The 26,405-nt window shown below is 49.1% G+C and overlaps 1 long non-coding RNA gene across 1 annotated transcript in view; it reads right to left on the reverse strand.

Moving 5' to 3' along the window:
• LOC144123124 (uncharacterized) overlaps positions 1 to 26,405 on the reverse strand; it is a 361,098-nt gene that overhangs the window by 12,800 nt on the left and 321,893 nt on the right. The window contains exon 2 of the long non-coding RNA XR_013313011.1: positions 19,815 to 19,853. This is a non-coding gene — a long non-coding RNA (uncharacterized LOC144123124). The remainder of the gene's footprint in view (positions 1 to 19,814; positions 19,854 to 26,405) is intronic.

The raw sequence follows: 26,405 nt of genomic DNA on the forward strand, positions 1-26,405 counted from the left end.
GCGCGGCCACACTCGGATGCGCTTAAACGCACTGCGGCACCTTTTGTCCCCTTCGTTTCCAAGGTTGGCGAGCGGGAGTTCCTCAGCGTGCATTATGTTCGGCCCTGTGCCTCGGTCGCGTGCGCAGAGTGTTGTTTTCCTGGTGTGCTGCATCTTTCGCTCTTTCTCCGTTTTGCGCTCTCTTCTTACAGCTGCTGCTGTCCTCAAGAAATCAAGGTGTCCGTTCGCGACGTTAACGTCTCCCTTAAGCTCTCAGTTAGTCAGCTTAACCGAGCTCAGGAAGTGCATATGGATATGTTTGAGGAAGCACTGAAGAACGCATATAGCTTGAAGGACCAAGGTTATATGAAGGAGAAGTTTCACGTGAAAGGCTTCTCACATTTAAAGGCCACCGGTATGCTACTGGGCGGTGCAGAGGCAGACATGATTATTAAGCAGTTTTTTAATATGTGTCTGTTACAAGCACAGTGTAATACGACCTGAACAGGTGTAACTTGAACAATCTTTTCAATTAAACGAACCTTTTAAACATGCACCACCCCTCTTCCAACAGCCGATTTCGGTGTAGGGAACATTTTGAAAAGCATTAATGGACCGCTTCAGGTCGGATTGGGTCGTTTCGGCATACACTGAGATCTTTTCGTGCGCGAAACTTCGGACACTGCAAATCTAAAAATGTGCCCATCATGGCCCTTTTCTGTGGCGTACTTCGACTTCCAAAACAACAGAATTCAAGTAATTTTTGAGGTTCGGAGTTCATCCCCATCCTGATCCTGGAGCTTCGGCGCATGCGGGAGCCGTGGTCGTCGGCCGTGAGTTCTTGGCCTGCGTCGCCCGGCCGTGCTCCAGCCTTTCAGACCCGAACCGATCCCGCCGTTGTTCCCCCGCCCCGTCCACCGCCCAGACCACTCAACACGACAAACTGAACCTGAGGCAAGGACCCGACCGGCCAACCCCACCGACCCGAGACGCTGTCCACACGTGACGTCACCGTTCCCTTGCCCATGGCGTTCGACGCGTCCTAGGGCCTCGGCTGTCGGCTCCTGGCGACCAGCGGCCTGCAAGCTTCGCGGACCAGGAATCATTCGGCCTTCTCCTTCATCGTGGCGGCCAGCACCTCACCCCTTTCTCGTTCCTGTCCAACCATCCTCTTAAGCGCGTAACCACTTCGCGCGTCTCTTTGTCACCGATCGGGACGATCGCTCGGTGGCCCCGGATAGTGTCAAGAGGAAGACGAAGCTGGCAGTTGTGTGGAACGGAGCGATCGCGCTAGGCTAGCGGCCATTAAATCATCTCATTGCCATCAGTCAATCCGTCTCATTTTTCGGCTGGCCATCAAGTAACAATATTGTTTGTTTCACGCCACGCAGTCAGCTTGGAGCTTATGTGTAGACTAGTGCAGTGACCAGCGCGCTCGGCTATCCTGGAACGTGAAGTAGTTGAGCAAGACCATGTTTTTGAAGAAAATGCGACTACAGTTGAAGCAACAGAGGCACTGCTATGCCCTATAGAAATTGAGAGCCTCTGCGCTGTGCTTGTTTTTAAAAGACGCCTATAAAAGCCGAGATGAACTCATCCAGTTCACAAAGCTGCAATGGTGAATCTAAAAGGTCTGCACGAAAATGTTTTTTAAAACCGAAAATGTGAAGTACACAGTACATGCGTGGAATTTCCAGCATTACAAAATAAATGCCATCGGAACCTTTTTTAGATGCTTGAAATATAATACAGTCAGTCAAATTAGTGGCTACGCGCTCATTTAAACTCAATGAACTTGCCCTCGACGAAAATTTCCTCAAGGCCTAATGAAGTTTATTGAAGGGGTACTTCTGTTCAAAGGGCAAATTTTGAAAAATTACACGTGGTGGGAGACCACGGAGAGCACTCCAACCGACGATTGGCTGACGACACTTTTCTGCCAGATCATTTACACTGCATGATTAAGGACGTAAGCGAGCAAAATAAACGGGTGGATTTTAAGATTAATACCACGTAAACAGAAGCTATGATTGAGTTTACCTAAGCCAGAATTTACTGTAGGAAAACTACATCGAACTATAGCGAGGTCCTCATAATGATATTTATATTCAAGTAGCATGTGTGATCTTGTACCGAGGCCAAGGGGGGACGGTTGATGAGTGTTATGAGAAAGAAATAATGAGAATTGGTCGAGTCTGTTTGGCATGCAATCCAGTTATGAAAATAGCCTTACCAGCATTCATGTTAGCCTCTCTTTGACCCGCGTTAACATTCATAGCACAACAAACAAGCCGGGACATAATAGAAAAGAATGGTACACAACCATTATTAATAGTGCAGAGGTCGTTAATGATCTAGAGGCACCGTGTGTTGCATGCTGCAGTTTACAACGCAATGCTGAAAATTAATTTGTGGCCTTTTACCTCCCTGCGTAAAAGAAGAATTAGCGTAAGCGATGTCCGTGTGTAAAAGCCCCCTATTGTATCCATAACGGAGAAAAAAAGCGGGAATACTGCACACTAATGACCCGGTTAACATCCAACTACGTTTACTTGGCTCATACCTTCAACTTATGCGCATTCTACTGCAAGATCAAACTTCGAGGAAAGAGAGATGTCGCCATTTCTATGGGCGCCTGTCCGCATGCGCACGATGAGACTCGGACATGCCGCTGTTCAGCTAGGTCGATCCAAAGAACACAGAGCGCGTTGAGCAACGCACTGCGGAAACAAACTAGACACAGTTCCGGAGACTTCCCCGGGTGGGCAGGGCGGCAAAGCAGTAAAGACAAACCTCCGGAAGCTCTGCGAATGGAAAGGGTCTCTGCGACCCTCCTGGACGGCCGTCGCTATTGTCTCCACCGAGGTCTGGAAGGCTGCGCGCGAGAAACAAAGACGTCCCCGGGGAGACGGCGGTGGGCCCTTCTGCCCCCGGCACACGACGTCGTTGCTGCTGCGGCGATGGCCTCCTGCCCTGCCGCGGTGCATTTGCTGATTGAAAAGAGAGAGGGTGAGGGTGCCATCCCGCACCCCCTCATTCGTCTCCCCTTTTGGAGACGTGTGTCTTCGGACACTGTGCCTCTTTGATCGATCGCGAGGATACAAGGAGAGAAAACGGGTGCCGCCCTTCTTCCCTTTGCGACTGGAAGGTCTGCGACATCCGAGAGTAGCAGTAACTCGGAGTATACTTCTCTTCTCCTGGGTCTGGCGGGGCATACAGTGGCCGGGTTGTTTTGGCGCGAGAAGGGAGCCGCCTTCCCAACAGCTTTTCCGCTATTTCGTTAAGTCCTCGCTGAGCAAATCCATCGCTTTATTTCTTCTCTTGCTTTTTTTTAAGAGAACGCACGCGCGCCGTCCAGACTAAACGACGCAACGTGCTCTGCAAGAAAACGTCCTCGGAGAAGAGAATCCCGCTGTATGGAGCTTGCGTTGCTGTCATGCACTGTTTGCGCATGCAAAGCTGAGAGGAACCGCATGTCCGGGATTCGCGACCGATCGTAGCCGGATTCAGCACTCTCTTCTGAAGTAGTGTACGTCTTAGTGTTCGCTAACGCCGGCAGATGGCGAATGGGTTCAGAAGATAGAGGACGATGCTGTTAGAAAGTTTCGTCCGTTTATTTTTTTACTTGCCGTAGAGCTTGCTTTGGAGAATGTGGTAGCAGTAAACCAGCAAACAGCTCAATACGAACCAGGATGTCATGCGCGCACGTATGCCACGTTTTATTCTCCAATGACGCGACGCAGTTCTGCTTTGTTCAGCCAGTAGACAGGGCGATGCCGCTAAGATGTGGGGAGTTCTTTCAGGTCGAATTGTGGGTGGCGCATGCAGTTATGAGGAAAGGAAAGTAGCAGGAACCGTCTAGCTCATGGAGAGTGCTTGAACTGCACTACTAGGGAAGTGATGAAAGAGGAGGGTAAAAAGAGCAAGAGTGAAAGTGTCGCCGTAGTCGTTTGGCTCGGGTAAAATTAAATGCGTGCATTCGCTTCCTTTGTTGGTTGCCTTTACTTTCTTCCACGTATTATTTCAGTGATGTTCATTTGTTCTAGTCGTACGGCATACACTTGAAGATGAAAAAATAAACAAAGCGCACAACCATTGAAAAATAAAGACGTTTACATTGATACCAGGACTCTTACTAAGCCACTGATGACGCGGAAACACGCATCGGCGTTGCGGCATGGCGCGGCGAGTGCATGTCACTGTCTTTACTGGTCCTTTCTGGTTTTCCCGTAGCTTTACTACGTGACATCATCTTCCTTAACTCTGTCTCACAAAGCGAACTCTGCTATCACTATCTTGAATTCGCTGGAGTTCATACATCTCAGTGTGAACGTACGCAAGCATAATTACGGTCCTGAAATTCGTTTTTGTGTTTCTTCATCAAATGGCTTCTACGCTGTCGTGATTTATCTGCCGTGACCCAGTGGGGCAACACTGGCCATCTGCAAGCCTTCTTAGGCAAAGTGAGGTAAAGATTCATCTGTGTGCTATTGATTCAACAAATTTTGTATTAATGCAGAAGCAGGTAATCAAGAGTCTAGACTTTCTTAATATTTTTCTACGGCACACATGTCACGCTGACGTACGCTGGTGGGAATATAGCGACGATAATGAAGATCTTACCACCTAAACTTCAAGCAATATGCCAAACTAAAACGAGGGCCACATGCAGGTTCGAGCGGTATCTATTCACGGCATTTATACGAGTTGAAATAATATTGCTCGTAACGATAATGTAGAAAGAAAGGACAGAGTCGGAATATGAGGGCAGTTGCTTTTTCAGCGGACTCGCTTTGAACAAAACACCTTCATGCTAGTTAGTTTCACCTTATTTTCACATTACTTTAACCTGCGAATAATTATTTCTTGTTGTTTATTTCCCCCTCGAATTCATCTGTTGGCTTCCATTGATTGTGCATATCGCATAAATGCGTGCTTGCAACTGCAGACATCGGGGCGTGGATCAAACTGCAGCTAAAAGAAGACGCTTCCATGAAACGAGGAACAAGTTGCGCGAAAAACTAGCATGAAAACAAAGAAATGGATGGAAGCGCAAAAACGTGCAAAGTGAGAAAGGGCGAGACATACAGAGACATTAGAGGCGCGAAAACGTTCCGACGAATGGCGTTCCCACGACCGTGTAAGTGCGCCGCGGAGGTGTCGGGCGTAAAGCACTTCTTTTTCCGCAGCATCATCGTTTCGCATTTCCCCCACTGGCGGCGAGGAATTAATAACCGTAAAGCGCCGGGCGACAGGGCTCCAGGGCGAAACCCCTTTTCGACGTGCAGCCGCCGCCAGCGCCGCAGACCCCAGGGGGCGCACCGAGACGAAGCTTTTGCGTGCCGCTTCTGCGCCCGTATTTTTGCGTCCGTGTAAAGTTAGGCGGCGCTGCCGAGCAGGGCGCTTGATTTACGGCCGTGGTGTGGCGCTGCGGGCGCCAATATGGCCGCCGCCGGCACGGCAGTCGGTTTCTCCAATAAGGCTCGTATATCAGGGCCGAAGCAAGTATTTAGGGAGGGATGGCGAGTCCGCTTTTTGAAGCGGCCGACGCGTACATCGCAGGCACCTCGCGCGGCCGCCGTTATGACGCTCCTTCCCTTCACCGCACCCTTGCTTCGCTGGTTCAGGCGCCGCTCGTGTGGGACAGTGGGCGCGCGTGACACGCCCGAAACACAGAGATGCGACTGAGGAAGAAGTGGAAACCGCTGTAGCTTCGGGGAAGAAAGCCTATTTCACTTCCTCCACCAGAGAAACACACTCGAACGAAACGCGCTGGTAATCTAAATATCCACGCCCGACTCAAAGAATCAAGTGAGGAAACATGCGAAAATGTGTTTAATGATGCTCCTATCGCTATGCCTAATGTTAATGTGAAAGCAGTACTAATCCCATCACAAGAAAAGCCGGCGGCGTGATTTTGTGTGAGTGCGTGTGTGTGTATTTGCAGATGACAGAAAATCCCGGCAATGGCAAGAAGCATAGGGCGACGTATACAATTGACTTCATGAGCCACACAACATGCTGAGCACCGCCACTTCAGACAATGCTATACATGTCGCTCATCTATATATACCTGCCGCTGGCCGACCTCCATGTGGCGCCAGTTTTCCCCACAACATACGTACCGAAATTGTGGCGGAACTGTTTTTCGTACAGCGTTGGTGGTCGGGGAGGGGGGGGGGGGGGCGAGGCCGCGGGGGGCGGGGGGGGGGGGGTTGGAGTATTATAAGATTTCTTGTTGCATATATCTTACACGTGCTAGTCAAGTTGGAGGCTAGCTTGCGACAGGCATTCGAACCGACGACATATGCACCTTCAATTGTATGTGTTCTCGACTTTTTACCGTTTCCTTAAGGAGCGGTTGAGGTGTCCACCGAGATGTTAGACAGTTACTCCGCCATTTCGTTTTCTGAAAAAACTTTTCGTATCAAGATTGTTATGCAACCGTTCATCGTAGAGCGTTCCGGAGTGTGTCATACGCGTGCTTGAGTGTGGGTGGTGTCGATGCACCCAGGCACAGTAATGCTTTCGCATTCCCACACGTAAGCAGTCATGGGAGTCTCTGCCGATTTTTTTTATTTTACGAAAATAAATATAATTCGGATGCGTAATTAAGCTTAGCTATGAAATCTTCTTGTTCAACATCTTCATTCCCTTCCGACACAGGCTACGTGTTGCACTACTGCTTCCAGTTTTCTCAGAATGCCGGCTCGTGGTCCAGTCTACTCACCATGTGATCAAAGGAGATGACGTCGCGACAAGCATCGTATTGGAGCGGTACTTGTCTAGAGCCATAGCATAACACTGACGTGGTTTTCTTCTGAGCTGACCAGGTGTACTTTAGGTGAACTGTATTTTTGTCATTTGCAGAAGTTTTTCTCTCCTTCCTTATTCGTACACTGTTCCGAATTCATGCTCACTATTGAGTCAACTGTTCACTTTTATGCCAGCCTTGCTGCCTTATGCGAGATGCCCCTGTGCGAAAGCCGTCATCGTTGCAGTCTTCATAATCATGAGCCAAACTACGCTCACTGCAAGACTATAAGGTCTGTCCTGTTGACCTATTGTTGACCTCCATTTAACCACTCGTTCGCAAACGAAACCTCCCGGCTCTTGTCCCTGTGGACGCAATTTTATAGAAGCGCGTCGGTCGCGGATGAACCAAAGTTTGAATTGGGAGCGCGCTGGTCAAAACAGTGATTGCCTGTCCAGCCAAGAGGGTTCTACAAAACAACGCGTTAGCACCCCAGCAGTCCGCAACACCACAAAGATGAACTCTGCCTCCACATTTATTAGCTTCCTAAGGACAATCTAAGTTAATCCTCATGCGCTTAACAAATAAGGCAAAAAAGAATATCTGCTGCTAGAAGTCTGTTTCTGAAGTGGCATCACGAAAGCCATGCCGCATAAGCCCTGTTCGAAAGACGGCTCACCAAGACTGGTTCACAATATTCACTGTTTAAAGCAGATTTAGGTTGAAGGAAAAAAACACGAACACATATCTTTCATGAATTTTGGCCCTCACTTCCAAACAATGTGCGGCCAAGAAATCTACAGCGGAAGGCATGATAAGATCTTTGTTCATCTGGTTCCCTGTAGCGCTATCCGTCGACGGCAGCATGCATTTTCGGCTATAAAAACTTTGTTTGCTTCAAAAGGCAGAATGGTACAGACAGTCTGTAGCGTGTCACAGATTTATTCGGTGTGAACAAAGACTCAAAGTGAGCAGAGCAAAGCCGGGCAAATTAAAACACGCTTATAAATAATTATCACCGAAACATTCTCAAGGTGTCGGTACCCACTGAGTCATTGTACTCTAAATTATCATAGCAAATGGTTAAATGCTTCCATAACTTTGAGCTTGGTGGACGATTACATACACAGTGACAAGTTAACAATTCTGTTGTGTATTTAACTTGTGCCGACACGGCTACCGATAATTTGTTCAATATATTGGACAACGGAGTCGAAGGCGCGGCAGCCACTGAAAGAGATTCAGGCTGTAAAATCCCTTTTGGACACTTTTAAAATTTGCACTTCTATCAGGTGAGTATGGTTGGACTTGAGGCGTTTTTCTCGTCTTCATGAGCTCTTAGAAAGGAGGGCATCAGAACAAGCGCATTTTACGGTCATGGCAAGAAAAGTAAACCGATGACCCCGCGTTATAAAAACCAGGCACTATAGGACATTTTAAGTAATTATTAACATTTCGTAACGACGCAACAAGACCCACATAAGCGCAGATTGCAGCGCAGAGGTGCTCTAATCTTTGTGTTCCTGAAATTTTAAGATTATTTGCGTATTGAACACTTTTCATCACCCAGACAAGGGTTCGAAACGCAGCAATATAAATTTCAATCATGTTTTGGAAGCCAAACAATTGTATCATAGAGTGTTTAAAAAAATTAGGGGCGCAGTTTAGACTCCTGTCTCAGGAGAGTATATGTAGCGCCGCTTGCGATAAGCTGCAGCGTTTAGCAAAGCAGCGGCCACGCATGACCAGTGTCCCTTTCTGATGATGTTCATGACGGCTAATGACCATCGATCATGACTTCCGTCCGTAGCTTGAGTACGGCAGACAGGAACATCACTAGCGGCGCGTTCCGATGCGCATCGGCCGACACGAGAGAGGACACGAGCCGCTCGCGGCGTCCTTCGTCCCGCGCGGTGCGACGACGCACTCCGGCGCGCCTTTGTCCGCCCCTGTTGACGTCGTCGTTCGGGGCCACGTCGGAGGCTGGCTGTGCTTGCCTCGCGCGGGGGCTTTTTCACATGGAAATGAGCCTGGCCTCTCCCACCCCCTCTTTTACGTCCGCTCTGATGCTGCCTCTATGCCTAGACTTTGTGTGAGCCGCGTCTGCTCGACTACTCGGGCGGTTGCAGTCAGTGCCTTCCTTCCTGCCCGGCTTGGCTCGCCTAAAGCTGGGCCCCTTCGCCTACAGTGGTCGGAAACAACCACAAGGAGTACGGATGGGGGTGGCGGGGGTGCTACAGTGCAGGCCAGATTAGAATTGCAGTGGTCTGTTGGCAGTTAGACAAGCTCTGTCGTTAAATAAAAAGAAATGTTCCTCCTACCACTAACCAGCAAGTCTAGAGTCCAATACTTCGAGCGATTTGCCTCTGCTCACCGGCATGGGTAACCGACTGGATTCCAAGAGAAGTCAAGTGTATACCAGGGGGCAACAGAAAGTTAGGTGGTCAGGTGAGATCATGAAGTTTGCAAGGGTACGGTGGCCGCAGCTGGCAAAGGACCGGGTTTATTGGAGAGACATGGGAGAAGCCTTTGGCCTGCAGTACTGGGCATAGTCACGCTGATGGTGATGACCGTGAATTCGTGAATTCTGGGTACGCGATGCGAGTAACGTGACACAATGGCACGTTCCATTTCCTAAAGTGGCACAGGAAGAAATAGCTATTGTCACGAAAGCAAGATCACATTAAAAGGAAATGATGCACATATGCCGCAACAGCGCCGTTAATGCGCAGCGCTGACGTGGCATGGCGCATCCTGTGCAGCCAAACCGTCGTGTACGCGGTATTGGTGCCGCAACGATAAGCGAGCAGCTCTCTCTCTCTCTCTCTCTCTCGAGAAACCCAGTGCAACGGAAGGAATGCGTGGATGCGGCCAAAGTATAGAAAAGGGTGCACCACCCTCAGCGACGCCTGCGGATCTCCTTGCCCAAGAAAATTTACTGCATATTCCAAAAGAAGAGAGTTGAGTTGAGTTGAGTGGTTTAAACTACCGGTGGGATTAGCCTTGCAGTTGCTGCCGGCAACTGCTCCACCGTAGCGACACTTAAATAGAAATCACAGAAACACTGTCCGCAAAAACCCAAAGAGACACTCCTGGGGTCACCATGTGGAGGCCAAATCCGTGTCCTGCAGGTAAAGTAGAAGAAGGCGAGAAGCATCCCTTCTACTCGACTGGCTCCCGCGCGGGAAAACAATGTCCTGAAGATAACTGTGAGGAACTCCTGCCTTCTTGAGGGATCCGAATAACACAGCCCGTTCCGCGTTGTACAAAGTACAGCACAAGAGGTAATGTTCTATCTCACCACACACACCACACGTTGAACACAATGGTGACAACGCTAGGCCAGTCTTATACATCCACGCCGGCGTACGAGCAGAATCCGTGCGAACGCGGTGCAGCAAAGTGGCTTGGTACCTTTTGAGACCCTTGGTCACACATGGCTGATGAGGAGAGCTCCACAAAGAACTGAAGTGGCAGAACACCACATCTCTGAACATTTGCTTGACTTCATGAGGGACTCTATGCACTGGAATCCCGGAGAGAGCTGTATGGGCGAGGTTGTCTGCTATCTCGTTCCCTAAGACACCTATGTGCGAGGGCACCCATTGAAAACGTATAGAGAAGCCTTTGCTATGTAGATTCTGCACCAAACGTAGGGATCTAAGACTCAAGGCATCAGAGGGGAACCCGTACACTAACCTTTGAAGGGCAGATTTTGAGTCCGTAATTATGGCAGTAGGTTGAGGTGTACAACACCGTAGCTTCTTTAGAGCTGCCTCAATGGCAACGCTTTCGGCCATTGTGGAGGACACGACTTTAGTAAAACGAACAGACCAATCATACTTGAAAGACGGAATATGAAAAGCAGCTGCACTAGATCCTCTGACCTTGTCCACAGAGCCGTCTGTAAAAATTTGAAGATGACTGGCATATTCGGTTTCAAGATGTTCCAGTACGAGCGAACGCATTGCCGCTAAAGGAGAATTCCGCTTAGCGCGAACGTGGGGAATTGTGAATGAACAATCGAGGCTCGGAAAGGACCAAGGTGGCTTCAACGTCTTAGGTCGATCTCGAAGGTCGAGACCCAGAGAACGAAGAGTCTTTAAAGCCAAGTACGCCCGGGACTCAGATCTCTTTCGAAGGCGCTGTAGAAGCGCTCTCCCGGCAACAGTCTCTCTGAGGCGGCCAATTTGCAGCAAAAGTCTTTGTGAAGCGGCTAGCCGAAGAGGTTTCGATTGAGACTCATACAGTACTGCATTGTTTGGAGCAGCCTGCGGAACGCCGAGAGCCCTCCTTAGTCCCATTCTGTGCAAAACCTCAAGGCGTTCCAGCTGCGATACCGAGGGGGAAATTAAAGGGAGCAGGTACATTATGCGACTTGTCACCAGGGCATCGTGAAGCCTGATCATTGAAGCAGGATGGTTTCCCCATTGCTCACTAGCAACTCTACGAAGCACATTGAGACGCGAAGATAGTGAAGCCACAATCGAGTCCACAGCTCGTCGCCACTGTGGACGTGAGTCAATAGTGACGCCCAAAAAAAGGAAGTGGTTAACCTGACGAAGGCAAGACTGATCAAGAAGAGAAGAGAAAAGAAGAGAGTTCGCAAGGCAGATGGTAGATTATATGCTCCTCTTCGTCGTGCTGCCATTTGTTTTTCGCCATCCCTCATTTCTCGCGTCCATATAGACTTCACGCCTAACTCTCTTTGTTTTTGTGTCGCTGCATGAAAAACGCAAATAGCTATGTTCATATAATAAATTTATGCCGTCTACCCGCTGCTCGGCAGGCAACATGGTTCACTCCGCCGCCTCGCGCCAACCTTCGGTACTAACCAATGTGTGGCTGAAGCTCACGAGCGAAGAAACCGTAGCTCGGAAGGGGCTGCAGATGAACACATACCCGCACCTCAGCCTCTTGCACCGCATACGCCCCGAATCATACCCATACACATGCTCGCTATGCATATCAGGAACGCCCCACACTGTCTCAGACTATACGTAGGCTTGCCAAAGCATGCAGGTAGCTTCGATAATCTCAAACCCAAAGCCTGAGCGGTGGTAGGCCGCGCTGTCCAGTTCAAGCTCAGAGGACTAAAGACGGCTGACTCACCGGGGGCAGCAAATAGTTAAAGCAGTAGGAGCCCTGTATTAAGAGCCCTTCCCAGTTCAGGATGTGTAGAACTCTTTAATGAATATAATGTTTTCATCATCATCATCATCATCTGAATATACTTCGTATTTTTTCTTTTTGAAGCCAGAACTCATGTCTATTACCTCAACACATGATACACTAGGGGCGTTCAGTAAGCAATTGGCCAAAGTATGACGAAAATAACTAAAGGAAGTGCATTTTTTCGTCTATGTTGCGTTACCCTCTCGATAAGCGCCTGCTCTATGCATCTTTTTTTTTGTTTACGAGCATCATGTACCGCTTCTGTAACAGCTAGCATGACCCAACACACAGTCTGAAAAGGTACGCGTGGACCTGAGGCTCAGCCGCCCGAACGCGGCCATCGTGGTTTGCCTGCCGTTTGTGCCTGGACTGTGGTTGCGGCTTCGCAGGCGTGCACTTCCTGATTCTGGCACCGATGTCGCATTCTGGCAGCATCCTACTGCCGTTGACGTTTCACGGGCGTGCATCCCAGGGGCTAATCGTTGTCATCGCGTGTGCTCGAGCTCGCGACGATGTCTTCAAAGTGCTCCCGAGAACTGCCTCTAGCGACCTACCTTCTCTACCGTGGTTGCGAGCGAATGTGGGAGGCGCGATCACGATCAATGTGCCACATACCATGCACATCGCAATCATAATTAAATCGGGTGTTCAACCTCGTAAAACGACTCGTCTTGCCTTATACAGCTAGTATTGACGCAGTTAAACGCACCTGCCTTAAAAAGTGCAAAAGATAAATGATCCTTGGATGTGGCTAAAGTAGCAGGCCGGATTGCTCGGCATCCAGGATTTCAATTAAAAGCGAAGTAAGAGAAAATGATTGAAACAATACTTTTGTTTTGGAGTTAAGCGCCAGAAAGCGCAAAGCTGTTTCAGAGTCGGCCACCAAAGTTCATAACCAAGAAATTTGAACTACGTCTCTGGATATTTATGTTGGGTTGGGCACTATAAATGAGCTCTAAAAATGTTTATTTAGGTAGCCCTATGAAAGAAAAAAAAGACGAAATTGAGGGGGAGAACGGCGAACCTTTCGTACACTTTTCACCCTCTATAAACCTGCACAGATAATTCAGCTTTCTTTCCTCAAATGTATGTCTTACCTGTTAGGAACAATTTCTTCATTTTTTAACACTGGACAAAATCCTGAATAATTTTCCATCGTGGGCCTGTGCCATTTCTGGAGAGGAGAGCATCAGCAATGACACGCTTCAAACGCAGTACCTTCCTCCTCGACGTGACCGACTAACCGAATGGTCCGCATGCGAACTAAGCCCCATACTAAAGCCCATGCGAACTTAACAAAAATGACAGCATCAGATATAAATAATTTGTTACTCAAAATGCAGTCACTACATCGGGCATTGTTTAATAAAAACGGCAGTTGTTATGAACAAAGCACTGGAGGCTGACATCATAATGTCAATCACAGCGATTTCCGAAAACACTGCCTGAACTCACGCTCATTTCAGGATAACTGAAAGCCTCCGCTGAGAATAGCAAGTAGCGACAGCTAATCGCGATTTTCATGAAATGAACGCCATGCTGCGGCGGCACCGTGAACTGGTCTACGCTCTTAAAAAAAAAAGGTAAAAAGGCAGTGAATGCAGGATTCACTATGACTGCGTTTTATTACGTTTTTTACTAACTGCTTATAGTACCCTCTTCAAGGCAGTTAGTAAAAGTAAGCCCTTCCTACCATTTTACCACCTACGTTCCTTAATTAGTACCTTGTTGGTAACCGCTCATTTACCCTAAAATAAAGTCATACTACAGAACTTCTACATACTGCTGAGTGAGTAAAATCATTTTTGCAATTAAGCACCTCTACAGCGTCGTGTGGTTAGGTAGATTGACCAATGTCTGCAATGGAAACTTCATGATTAAGGCTGCTATCTCAGCTCAATGGCGTAGAGACACTAGCTCGTAACTGAGAGTCAGATTTATGGAGATTGACGCTCATGCGGAGTGTGCGTCTTTTCTATCCTATCTTTCTATCATATCTACTTTCAGAATGTGGTAGCGATTGTGGCTCAGCTTGAGCCAGTGGGCAGGCCTGTGCACTTTCCCTTTCATTCTTCCTGTCAGCAGCACCGGAGTGCGCATGTCACGCTTGTGCGACCCTTCCTTATTTGTGCTTTCCTTGCATTCTGAACCCCTGTGTGTACCCCGTGTTTGATGCCATCATTTCGCTTAATTTGTTCATGCAATGCGCAATGTGTCTAAACCTGAGTGTATGATTTACGGCCAGAATTATATGGTAGCTCTGTCTGGTGTCAGGAATTAGTAAATTCGAACACAGTGCTTTTATATTTTTCCAGTATGTTCAAATTTAACAATCCGCGCCAGCACACCGTTCGAAAAACGTGTAGTATGATATGCGAAAATAGATTCTATCTTTTTTCTATGTAACTACTACTAGTTTTTTTTTTCCTGGATGCCGAGCTGTTCACTAGATTCTTGAGGTAGTAAGTTCCACTAGTTCTACTTTTACTGCCCACAGTTACTAAGAAGGTAGTGAACTGTGTTACCAGTAGCTATTTACTAGTTACTGAATGAATTGGTCAAATGTTTAGGGGAAACCCCTAAGGTGGAGTAAATTTTTAATAAGGGAGTACTTACTCACTGGCATCCAGCCAAGCGCAGCCATACGGCTACAAAGGAAAGCTAACCAGCTTTCCCAGAAACTGCGCTGTTAAAGAAAAATTCATCCTGGTCCGGGGTTCGAACCCGGGATCAGAGCTTCAGTGGAGCAGTCGCTCTACCAAATGAGCTAACCGGGACGCAAGATTATGGTAAGGCGAGAGAGAATTAATAACTCGAAGTGGAAACAGTGTTGGTCAAATGTTGAGGAGAAGCCCCCAAGGTGGAGTAAATTTGTAATAAGGAAGTAATTACTCATTGGCATCCACCCAAGCGCAGCAATACAACAAAAGAAACCTAAACAGCTTTCTGAGAAACTTCGCAGTTAAATAGAAATTCACCCTGGTCCGTGGTTCGAACCCGGGACCACAGCGACTGCTCCGGTGAAACGGTGGTCCCGGGTTCAAACCCCGGGCAAGGACGAATTTTTCTTCAACTGCGAAGTTTCTGAGAAAGCTGTTTAGCCTTCATTTGTAGCCGTATGACTGCGCTTGGGTGGGTGCCAATGAGTAATTACTCCCTTATTACTTAGTGAATTCTCCGACCTTTTTCTTAAGGGTGCACCCTTGTCATACAATCTTCTCGAAGGCTCTCGAACCGATAGTCTGACGACTCAGAGGGTGCTTGGGCGCCGCTACACAAGCGGCTCCGATGGCCATCGAGTCAATAGTACATCTAGTCAGCGGAGCGGCTTGGAAGGCGACCGAGATTTCGAGGACCTTCGAGCGGCCTTCGAGACCAGAACGCCGTCCCATCGCCTTCAGTTTTTTCCTGTTTTACGACATTATAATGAAAGCACTGTTGCTTTTTTGGTGACGGTGATGGAAGTGGACGCTGTTGAGCTTCAGTCCGGTCGGTCAGCCGCTGCCGCCCGGAGGAAACGTCTTGGCCTCCCGAATGACGCAAGCTGCCAGGCCACCGTGCTGTACTCGTCCACCAGTGATAACACTTGTGCTGACGACGGCTTCATCAGAGTCGTAAGCAAGAAGGCCAAACGGAGACTGCGCAAAGGTGAGGACTCGTCGTCGTCGAGTACGTCCACGATCACTTCGGAGCGAGGATCATCGGCGCATACTGTCCTATTTGTGCCAGAGACGCCCACCGACAATATCAACCACATCAATAGGTAAGCCACGTCTGCGTTGCTGGAGGCTCGCGTCCCGGGAGCAATTAAAGATTTGAGGGTGAATCGTTTTAGGAATGTCGTCGCCATTGCTGTCATGGACCAGAACGCGCTTGAGAGTTTGAGCAACAATAGAACGCTCGGCGGCATCAGCGTTCGTTCCCATGTCCTTCTAGGGAGTGGCACTACGGCAGGCGTCATTTACGACGTCGACGTAGCCATCCGCGACTCTGATCTGCCCACTTTGATTCATCCAGCTACCGACGGTGTAGCCATACTGCAAGCTCAGCGCCTTGGGAGGACAAAGTGCACTAAGTTGACCTTCCAAGGGGACTGCAATCAAACGTACGTGAAGGTTGGACACTTTCGGCATGCAGTTAGGTCTTTAGTCTCGAAGCCTCTCCAGTGCCGGAAATGCATGAAGATAGGACACGTGAGTAGTGTGTGCAATTTCCCCATCGTGTGCCGACGTTGTACTCAGCCACACAGCGGCGATTCTTGCCGGGCAACAGTCCTTACGTGTGCCAATTGCCGCGGCCCTCATGACGCTGCCTCAAAAGATTGTCCAAGCCTGAAAAGGGAAAGGGCGATGCTCAAACAAATGACAAGAAACAATTTCACACACAGAGAAGCAGCCGCTAAGGTGCGACGATGTCGTCGCCCTCTTCAGAGACCTTCTAAAAGTGTCGCGAACATTGGAAAGGATCGTCCAAGAATTTCCGCAACTTGTCTTCCCCATCCGCGTACCATTTTAAGGATTGGGAGCAATATGACTGGCGAGGCACAGACGGTGTCGCAGACGGGCCTTGGCCATCCCTGCCGGAGCTACACACACCCGCAGTGGCCAAGAAGGTATTGCGTAATCAGAGTCCCGAGCCCATTGCTAATCAAGCACAAGTCACAACTCCGGTCCAAGACTGGGACCGCCAAATGACTTAGCCATCGTTCCCGAAGCACCCAGCACCCACCCCAGCACCGCACTCCCCGTGTGTTGAGCCTACTGCTGGTCGGGTAGTAGGTCAGAAACCGGACCAGGTCACAGACGAGCAAGTGATTGCAATGATAAAACCAATCGTGAATGCCATGCGTGTGCTCGTTTCCAGCATGCACATACCAGCTGCACAGAATGCACTGCAGATGCTGGATTTGTTGAATCCAGTGCTTGCAGCTGTCCAATAGCTGGCACAACGCATCCTCCAGCCTCATCCTTCCGAGAAGTAGTCCGATGCTTACGTAGTCATCAACATTACCGGCCTCATCGGCAAGCAGCCTTTCTTGACACTGAAACGTCTGCGCTGCCTTGTGATGGACGGCCCTTGATCTGTTCCGCTCAGGTCGCAGCACTCGGCAGCCCACAAGGTGTGCAGGCTACAGCTTCGGCGGCCTTTGACTTACAGTGCCTGTGTCATTGCCTGTCGTGATTGCTACGGACCGCATTTTTCTACTTCTTCTTATTCTTTTACGCCCCCCTCATCCCTCTCCTCCAGTGCAGGGTAGCCAACCGGAACATTTTACTGGTTAACCTCCCTGCCTTTCCTCTACCACTTTCTCTCTCTTCGAGCGGCGACGGCGCGCACTGTCAGACACGGAGCGCTCGCTTTAAAGCTTTGAGGAAGAAAACCAGAGCAGCATCATGTTTGGAAAATATCGAACTTCCAAATAGACAGTTTATTGTTCAGAAAAAAAAAACAGCCCGGGCGAAAAAGCACGACAGCAAGCGTAATACCAATGCTGCCAGCGATACAAAAACAAATCAACACGAGCTCCCTGAACAGTGCATGGGCGCTGCTATACCTTGTCCAAAATTATGCAGTTCATCTCAACTATTAAAATGAACACAATTTTTTTAACCATTTCAGGTTAAACTTTTTGCTTGATTGCTAGCATATAAGCATAATTTTTGATAGCGACAGTGACGCCACAGCACTTTGGTGTCAGATGATAAAATCTCTCGACGGCGATTTCGTTTGCCGTGTAGCAGCGGCGCAACTAGTTCGAGTTCGGTAGCAATTGGGTATCTCGAAGGCTTTCGACTCAAGAGCCTTTGAAAGCACCCTTCCGACAGGAGTTTTCTGGCAGTTTTCTTACGAAAGTTTATTTTAGCAGCGCTAATATACATTTGAACGTTAATGTAATCGAAGAGAGTTTAAGTGTAATTTCGCGATTTTCAAGTGCTCGTAATACAGCGACAGCATGGCATGGGAACAAGAAGCTTTCCCGTTGTAGTGGAACACTTGCAGAATCGTGACAGCGCAGTCCTTGTCAGACACTGTGCCTATATTTCTCAACAAGATTATTTGCCTCGACTAGAGGGGCCTATGTAAATAAGAGGTGCCGTTTGCTATCAAATATCGCAGAGAACACGTGACGATCGCACACGTTGCAACAGCGAAGAGAGTTGTGTGTCACAGTCTCTGTAAGGACAAGCCTTATTACGGCGTGCGTGTATGGTGATATAGTGTTTTGCTACTCACTTCAAGTGGGATTGGGCACATATGATCATTTCGTTTGATTTCCATTGCATGATTCTTTTTGCAGTTTGTTATTGACCCATGGCATCTCTGTGACTGGAATGAGACAGGCAGGTAATAAACATTAGATAGAATCGAATGAAAAGAATTATGCCACAGTTACCTTAAATTCATCACATGCCTTCCAATCACTGCTTGCATAATGAGAAAAGAAAGCACTGCTAATTGCATCGAGAAAATAGTGCGCGGTAATAAGGACCACCTCATATTTCTGACTTCTCACTTGTACACACGTTTGGAAATCTATATTTGTATTAAAGGTAGCACATGTTAAAGGAAATTTTTGAAAGTGACACGTAATTTTTATCGGTTAAAACTCATGAGAGTAATTGGCAAACTTTTCAAGCTTCGTTTCCGCACAAGCAGTATGGAAGTCACTGGTTCTTCGTTACCTGCCTTTGCTAATGCATAAAATTAGAGAATGCTGTGCTAGAAACTTCAACTTTGTTGCCCTCGTGTTTTAAATTCTCTCAGAAGCGCACGTCGACAGCCCACCGCTTCGCTTTTACTCCGGCCGTTTTCATACGCTATTCAGCGATTTCTTGTCTATCTTTTACTTCTTTCCTCTCTACAGAAACGAACGGCTGTATCACACGAGATAGCCGCCATCGACAAAAAAGCGCAAGTTTCTCGCCAAATTTAGAACAGACGCAAATTGTACCGGGGCAGTCCTTAGAAAGACTGCTATGCGACGCCGCCATATTGGATTTCTTGAGGCGTCTCCTATAGGTAGTGAAAATCGCCTATACTTTTGACAGCGATGATAAGAACATCCATCTTGCAGCTCAATCTGCTACTTCATCTCTTGAGTGAACAGTTAGCACTGTCGTATGCCTTTCCGCAGAAAATGGTTGCCCATGCTCGACTCCAAGCTTTCCAACGACGGCTGTCATGCTCCATAGGGATCGTAGAACCTGTCTTGGCACCCAGACTCTGTCATAATTATTCAGATTTTCGCACAACGCTCTTATCAATGCATTGGGAATTAAACAGCCTCACAGGTTTTCGTGAAAAGCGTTGTTGCATTCCAGATTGAACAAACGTCGCCACTTTTCGCGGCCTTGAATTAGCGATTGCGATGGTACTAAACACCGACGCACAGCCCACGGCATGACGCCGTGGATATCTTGATAAGGCTATAGAGGAGTGCAAAGATAGTAACAATAATAAATTTATTTTCCATTATAGTGATCGGCGAGGTAGGGAGAAAAACCCGGGTTATGGGCTTGACGAGGATCTCACCTCCCGAGAACGAAAAAAAAAAACCCTAAGTTGAAAAGCACTCGATCACACATCATAATAAGGGGAGGGGAGAGCATCCTGTGGGGAATACATTTTAATTAAAGTACCCGTTGTGCAACCATCAAAATAAGAAAAAATCAGCGGGTTAGCCCCATGTATTGTTCTTTCTCGCCATGTCTATCTTTATTTCTTATATGATTCGTACATTAGATGGTCCACACCTCAAATCCCTGGTACCTCCTGCATTCAAGCAGTGCGTTTTCTGGGTAATGAAACCAACATAAAATACAATGCGAAGGCAACCTCATTTCTCTACAGAGTATACTCTACCCTAATTCTGAATAAAAGGAAACTGTCAGAGAAGTAAACTCACCTGCCTTGCTTGGTAGTTATGATGTCACGTGTGGTTGTCCTGCACAAAAGAGAGCACAGAATATGAATATTGGTTCTATATATTTAAAGGACGAAATTTTGTGTGGAAAAATATTCTCATTATTTTAAGGGAAAGGTTTGCCTCTTTTAACATTAAAATGTAATGTCTGCGCATTTCCACCACTAGGAAGCATTTGCACACATACACACGGACACACATACACGCGCACAGATGTGTATTACATATGCAATACCAAGATTATTCAAGGCAACTGATTATAACAGTTCAGGCGGTCACGTTGAGAAAACTAATGAATTAATTTAACGTTTCGGTTTGAAAAAGGCTAGTCTGTGACAAAAACGTTGAGTACACACGTCTAAGTTTTTCAGTGCGACATCCTGATCCCACTGAGACACTACATCGGCGCCCTACTTGGCATGTGGGAACGGATATATCACGCAAGGGAAGAAAAAATAGGAACTCACTAGGAAATATGAAGGAAACTAGCAATCACTATAATTAAGGAGAACATAAGGAAAATTTGGTACTTATGATTTTGATAAAAAAAAACGACAACGAAATCATTTTCTTTTACACAAAACGTAACTGAATAATGCAACCAACCAACCTATGTACCAACCAACCAACAAATCAACTGATAGACCGAATAACAGACAGACAGACAGACAGACAGACAGACAGACAGACAGACAGACAGACAGACAGACAGACAGACAGACAGACAGACAGACAGACAGACAGACAGACAGACAGACAGACAGACAGACAGACAGACAGACAGACAGACAGACAGACAGACAGACAGACAGACAGACAGACAGACAGACAGACAGACAGACAGACAGACAGACAGACAGACAGACAGACAGACAGACAGACAGACAGACAGACAGACAGACAGACAGACAGACAGACAGACAGACAGACAGACAGACAGACAGACAGACAGACAGACAGACAGACCGACCGACCGACCAAACATCTAGACAGCTAACCAACAAGCCAGCCCACCGTAGCCAACAAGCCAGCCAACCAGTCAGCGAACCGGTCAACCAAGCAGCCAACACACCAGGCAGCCAGCCAGCAAACCTAGCAACAAAACAAGCAACCAAGCTACCAACCAAGGAGCCAAACTGCCAGGGAGCCAGCCCCCAAAGCAAGCAACTAGGCAAGCAAACAACCAACCAGCCAACCAAGCAACTAGCCTGCTAATCAACCAAACAACCTGCCACCCAACCAACCAGCCAACAAGGCAACCAGGCTCCCGACCAACGAACCAGCCAATATACTGGCCAACCATGCAGCCATTCCGACAGGCTGCCAGCAAAGCAAGCAACCAACCAACCAACCAAGCAGCCAGCCAGCCAAGCAGCCATCCAACCAATTGATCAATCAGTCAACCAACCAGCCAACCCCAATACAACAAACCAACCAACTGTCCAACCAACCAACCAACCAACCAACCAACCAACCAACCAACCAACCAACCAACCAACCAACCAACCAACCAACCAACCAACCAACCAACCAACCAACCAACCAACCAACCAACCAACCAACCAACCAACCAAAAGGCCAACCAGACATACCACGGGAGCCAGCCAAAGAAGCAAGCAAGCAACCAACCGACACACCAACCAACCAACCAACCAACCAACCAACCAACCAACCAACCAACCAACCAACCAACCAACCAACCAACCAACCAACCAACCAACCAACCAACCAACCAACCAACCAACCAACCAACCAACCAACCAACCAACCAACCAACCTACCTGTAGCACCCTCTCTTGGGCGGCGCCGACAACCCGGCTAGCGCGCGCCACCCTGCGAAGAGAATAAAGACGGCACCTGGTCGTGGCTCGTGCAGCCACGGCTGGCAGTTCTGTTCTGGTGTCGGCTCGTATCAGTGGTCTCGTTTCCTTCGCTCCTGAGGCGTTAAGCCTACATTGGTGACCAAGGACGAGCAATGACCGATCCCGCAACATCCACGCAGCAGGATTCCCGTCCGCAGGACGTCTCGTCGCTGCAGGTTTGCCTTCCACCTTTCTGGCCCCAGAACCCGCAAGTTTGGTTCCACCAGATTGAGGCGCAATTTTGCCTAGCCCGCATCACATCGGAGACGACGCGCTACTAACATGTTGCCTCAAGCCTGCCTCCTGACGTTGCCGGTGAGCTCTCCGACGTTCTCTCCGGCCCCATGGGTGCCACACCATATCAGCACCTGAAACCCAAGGTGCTGAGGAGATTTATGCCGTCGGACCGCACCCACCTCCAGCAGCTCCTTACCGGGGAAGACCTTATCGACCGGCGCCCCTCCCAGCTTCTGCGCCGCATGCAACAGCTTCTCGGGGAGCGCGACATCCCCAACCACTCAGCGTTGCTTCGGGAGCTTTTCCTCCAACGCCTTCCCCAGCCCATCCGCCTCGTCCTTGCGGCGGCCGGTGACGTCACCCTCGACCGCCTGGCTGAGCTCGCAGATAACGTTCATGAGGCCACCTTCCCGTCCGTCACTGCTGTTTTGCCGCCAAGAGACCCAGCGATTTCGCGCCTTGAGGCCCGTCTCGAGGAGCTTGCCGCCTCAGTCGCCGCACTCCGGAGCCAACCTCTGGAGACCCGTCCGTCTCGTCTTCATCATCGCGCTCACGTAAAGCTTGGAGTCCCAGCCATACATCTCTCTGCTGGTACCACAGGCGTTTTTGCCACCGGGCCACGAAGTGAACACCGCCCTGTTCGTGGCCGGGAAACGCCCGCCAGGATCCCTAACGGCGGCGTGTGGTTCCCCCAGTCATTCGAGCCGCCTGTTCATGGTTTCTTATCGACACGGGCGCGGAAATCAGCGTGGTTCCACCGACTAAGGCAGATCGTTCCAAGCCATCAGGACTGTCGCTCCGTGCTGCCAACACCTCGTCTATACCCACGTATGGCCTGCGATCTCTCACCCTCGACTTCGGCCTACGCCGCACTTTTGGATGGGTCTTCGTCATGGCAGACGTGGTTGATTGGTTTGTAGACTTAACGCCTACAAACCAACCAACCAACCAACCAACCAACCAACCAATCAACCAGCCAGCGAACCAATTGACCAACCAACCAACCAACCAACCGACGAACCAACCAACCAACCACCCAAATAGCCAGCCTATCAGCCTGCCAGCCAACCAAGCAGCCTTCCCGCCAGGTAGCTAGCCAGCCAAGCAAGCAACCGATCAGCCAGCCACCAAGTCAACCAACCAAATAGCTAGCCATCCAAGCAGCCAACATGCTAGGCAGGCAAACAGCAACTACACTAGCAATCAAGCAAGCAACCAACCAGCCAGCCAGCAAGTCAGCCAACCAACCAAGCAGTCATCCCGCCAGGCAGCCATCCAACAAAGCAAGCAACTAAGCAAGCAGCCAATCAGCCAGCCAGCAAGCCAACCAACCAACCAGCTGGCCAACCAAGCGGCCAACCTGTCAGTCAGGAAGCCAGCAAAGCAAGCAACCAACCAACCAAGCAACCAGCCAACCAACCATCCAACTGGCTAACCACGCAGCTTACCCGCAAGGCAGCCAGCACAACAAGCAACTAAGCAAGCAACAAACCAACCAGAAAGCCAGTTAACCAACCAGCCAACCAGTCAACCAACTAGCCAACCAACCAACCAATCAATCAAGCAACCAATTATGCTATCAACCAAAGAACCAGCCAGTCAGTCAGCCAACCAACCAACCAACCAACCAACCAACCAACCAACCAACCAACCAACAAACCAACCAACCAACCAACAAACCAACCAACCAACCAACCAACCAACCAACCAACCAACCAACCAACCAACCAACCAACCAACCAACCAACCAACCAACCAACCAACCAACCAACCAACCAACCAGGCAGCCAACCTGCCAGGCAGTCAACTAGCAAAGCAAACAACTAAGCAAGCAACCAACCAACCTATTAAGCAACCACAATACAACAAACCAACCATCAACTCAACCAACCAACCAGCCAGCAAACCAGCCAGCCAGCCAGCCAATCAACCAATAGGCCAACTCAACACATCTAGCAGCCAGCCAGGCAAGCAAGTAACCAACCAAGCAACCAGCCAGTCAACCAACCCACCAGCCAATCAAATAGCCAGCCTACCAACCTGCCAGCCAACAAGCACCCAACAAACCGGGTAGCCAGCCAGCAAAGTTAGCAACCAATCAGCCTGCCTATCAACCAAACAACCAAACAACCAACCAGCCATCCAACCAACCAATCAACCAAACGGCCAATCATGCAGTCAACTCGCAAGGCAGCCAGTAAAGCAAGCAACTAAGTCAGCAACCAACCAGCCAGCCAACTAGTAAACTAACCAACTAACCAACAAACCAACCAACCAACCAGCAAGCCAACCAGACAGCCAACCAGTCAGCCAACCAACTGGCCAACCCAACCCACCAGACAGCCAGCCAGAAAAGCAAGCAACTAAGCAGCCAACCAAACAGCAAGCCAACGAATGAATCAACCAACCAGCCAGCCAGCCAGCCAACCAACGAACCAACCGGCCAAACAAGCAATCAAGCCGCCAGGCTGCCAGCCAGCAAAGCAAGCAAATTAGCAACCAACCAATCAACGAAGCAGCGAACCCGCAAGGTAGGCAGCCAGCAAGGCAAGCAACTAGGCAAGCAACCTAGCGACCAACAATGCAACCTAGCAACCAACCAATCAATCAAGGAGCGGATCTGCAAGGCAGGCAGCCAGCAAAGCAAGCAACTAGGCAAGTAAGCTAGCAACCAAGGAAACAACCAGCTAGCAGCCAACCAGCTAACATTGCAGCATACCCTCAAGGGAGCGAGCAAAACAAAAAAACTAAGCAAGCAAGCAACCAGCCAGCCAGTAAACCGGTCAGCATACTAGCCAACCAACCAACCAATCCATCAACCAACCAGCCTGCCACCCAACAAACCAACTTGCCATCCCAACCCACCAGGCAGCCATAGACAAGCAAGCATCTAAGCAGCCAACCAAACAAGTAACCAGCGAACCAACCAGCAAGCCAACGAATCGACCAACGATCCAGCCAGTCAGCCAACCAACCAACCAACCAACAGGCCAGCCAACCAGTCAGCTTGCCAGCCAACAAAGCAAGCAACCAATCAACATCCAAGCAGCCAACCTGCAAGGCAACCAGCCAGCAAAGGAAGCAAAACAACCAGCCAGCCAACCAACCAACAAGCCAGTCTTCGAAGCAACTACCCAATGAATCAACCAAACAATACAGCAGCTAACCAGCCAGCTAGCCAGCCAGCCAACCGACAGGCCAACCAAGCAGCAACCCGCTAGGCAGCCAGCTAGGTAAGCAAGCAAGTAAGCAAGCAAGCAAACAATCAAGCAACCCCAATACAACAAACCAACCAACTATCTAACCAACCAACCAAGCAACCAACCAACCAACCAACCAACCAACCAACCAACCAACCAACCAACCAACCAACCAACCAACCAACCAACCAACCAACCAACCAACCAACCAACCAACCAACCAACCAACCAACCAACCAACCAACCAACCAACCAACCAACCAACCAACCAACCAACCAACCAACCAACCAACCAACCAACCAACCAACCAACCAACCAACCAGCCAGCCAGCCAGCCAGCCAGCCAGCCAACCAGCCATCCAGCAAACCAACCAACAGACCAACCCAACCCACCAGGCAGACAGCCAGAAAAGCAAGCAACTAAGCAATCAACAAAGCAACCAGCCACCAACCCACCAACCAGGCAATAAAATAGCGAGCCTGCCAACCTACCAACCACGCAGCCAATTCGGAAGGCAGCCCGAAAACAAACAAATAAACAATCAAGGAAGCAACCAATCAGCCAGCTTGTTAACCAACCAGCCAATAAATAAACCAGCTAGCCAGCCAACCAACCAACTGGCCAACCTAACCCACCATGCAGCCAGCCAGAAAAGAAAGCAAGCAACCAACCAACCAAGCAACCAACCAACTAACCAACCGACCAGCCAATCAACCAACCAGCAAGCCAACGAATCAATCAGCCAACCAGCCAGCCAGAGAATCAACCAACCTACCAACAGGCCCACCAGCAGCCAACCCGCGATCCAGCCAGCCAGCAAAACAATAAACCAAGCAACCAGCCAATCAACCAAGCATACATCCCCTAAGGCAGGCAGGCAGGCAGCCAGCCAGCCAGCCAGCCAGCCAGCCAACCAACCAATCAACTAATCAGCAGCAAAAGCAAGGAGCGAACCTGCTAGGCAACCAGCTCGCAAAGCAAGAAACTTAGCACCCAACCAATCATCCAGCCAACCAACCACCCAGCCAACCCACCAACTAACAAACCAACCAACCAAACAAGCAGCCAAACCGGCAGATAGCCAGCAAGCCATCAAGCAACTAAGCAACGAACCAACCAAGCAACCAACCAACTCGGCAATGAACCAACCAAGCAGCCAACCCGGAAAGCCAGCCAGCAAAGCAAGCAACTGAGCAAGAAACTACCAAGAAACCAGCCAAGCAACCACCCAATCATCCAACAAAACAACCAGCCAAATAACCAACCAATCAA

The sequence above is a fragment of the Amblyomma americanum genome, chromosome 3 (assembly GCF_052857255.1).
Source record: "Amblyomma americanum isolate KBUSLIRL-KWMA chromosome 3, ASM5285725v1, whole genome shotgun sequence".
Classification (NCBI taxonomy): domain Eukaryota; kingdom Metazoa; phylum Arthropoda; class Arachnida; order Ixodida; family Ixodidae; genus Amblyomma; species Amblyomma americanum.